We start from the raw sequence: 1,469 nt of genomic DNA on the forward strand, positions 1-1,469 counted from the left end.
AAAATAATATAGATTAAAAATTGATTAAAAGTAGCCCTGCGTTAAAAATAAAAGTAGGGTTAAAATTGGCCCTGCGTTAAAAATAAAAGCACGGGTTAAAAGTGGGTTGAAAATAGATATGAATTAAAAGTGGTTGAAAGTTCTTTTTCAACGAACTCATAGATCCACTAAGATCAATGTAAGGCACTGATACCACTGTTATGGAATGGAAGAAACTAGAAAGAAAAATTAAAGAGAGAACGAATGATAACTCTTTGTATTGATTCTTGCATTGATTCAAATAGAAAAGTACATCCCTATTTATAAATAATTAAGGAGAATCCTTCTTAAAGAAGAATCCTTCTTAAAGGAGAATCCTTCTTAAAGAAGAATCCTTCTTAAAGGAGAATCCTTCTAGATACTAAACTAAAATAAAACTAAATATTTTGCAATTAATGTAAACCCTAGACTTGAAAGGAAATTAAATACTATAAAATATTTTTAGACTAAAAAGAAAAAGTAAAAAAGATTCTACCAAATTTTAACATACCCATGTTCTGTATCCAAATAGTTGGTTCGGGTTAACCTGTTGATAATAAGCTACATATGCCACTGTATATATATGTTATAGAAAATTCAAAGGGGAGTTATAAAATATGTTGAAAGGTACACACTATCTTTAAATATTGTCTTGCTGAAGCTGCATTACCTCAATTGTTATAACTTCCGTGATTAGTTATTCTATTTTAATTTCATTTATCATTGGCATTTTCTTCACCTTTTCTATAATTTGATAATGTGTAGAATGATGAGAAAAAATGCAAGGGGCAAGGTAGTATTTGAATTGTATTTAGCATATTCGACCTTTGCATTTCATTCTCACTGTAACTTTTTTTGGAATACATTAGATCATTACGTAGTTGTAAAAGGAGGAGGCTTGCAGTTGGTTGATGCATGACCAATGTAAAAGTAGTCAAAACTATTGTTAGGTCATTGGTACTAGATGATATTGTGGGGGCTTTATGAGCTATGCCAATATTGGTTTGGATAGTTGATAGAAAGTATTATTAATTCCAATCAGAAAAGAAAGTAATGTTATTGTAAACCTTAGGTATACAAGTGAGATAAACAGTGACTCTACAGGCTTAGGGAGTAAATAGAGTAACTCACTGGCAGAGGATTTAACAAGTTTATTGATCTCAACATCCACACACACGAAAGCCTTTGGAAGGTCTTCCAAACAAGAGTAGGTCTTTTTGAATCTTTGTTTAAATTGGCCTGATATACCTTGTATAAGATGCTCCAGTTTTTATTAAGTGTCTTCTGCAGTAGCTACTTGTATCATAAATGACAACCGTGCTAAATATTTTCTTTTGGATAACCATAGTGTCTTGGCATTGCACACACCTTGATTAATTCTACACGGCACTAGCACATGTACTGGGTAACTCTATCCACCAAGGCTTGGATAGATAAGAAAGAAATCACCT

This window comes from Solanum stenotomum, chromosome 8 (genome assembly GCF_019186545.1).
Source record: "Solanum stenotomum isolate F172 chromosome 8, ASM1918654v1, whole genome shotgun sequence".
Taxonomy (NCBI): Eukaryota; Viridiplantae; Streptophyta; class Magnoliopsida; order Solanales; family Solanaceae; genus Solanum; species Solanum stenotomum.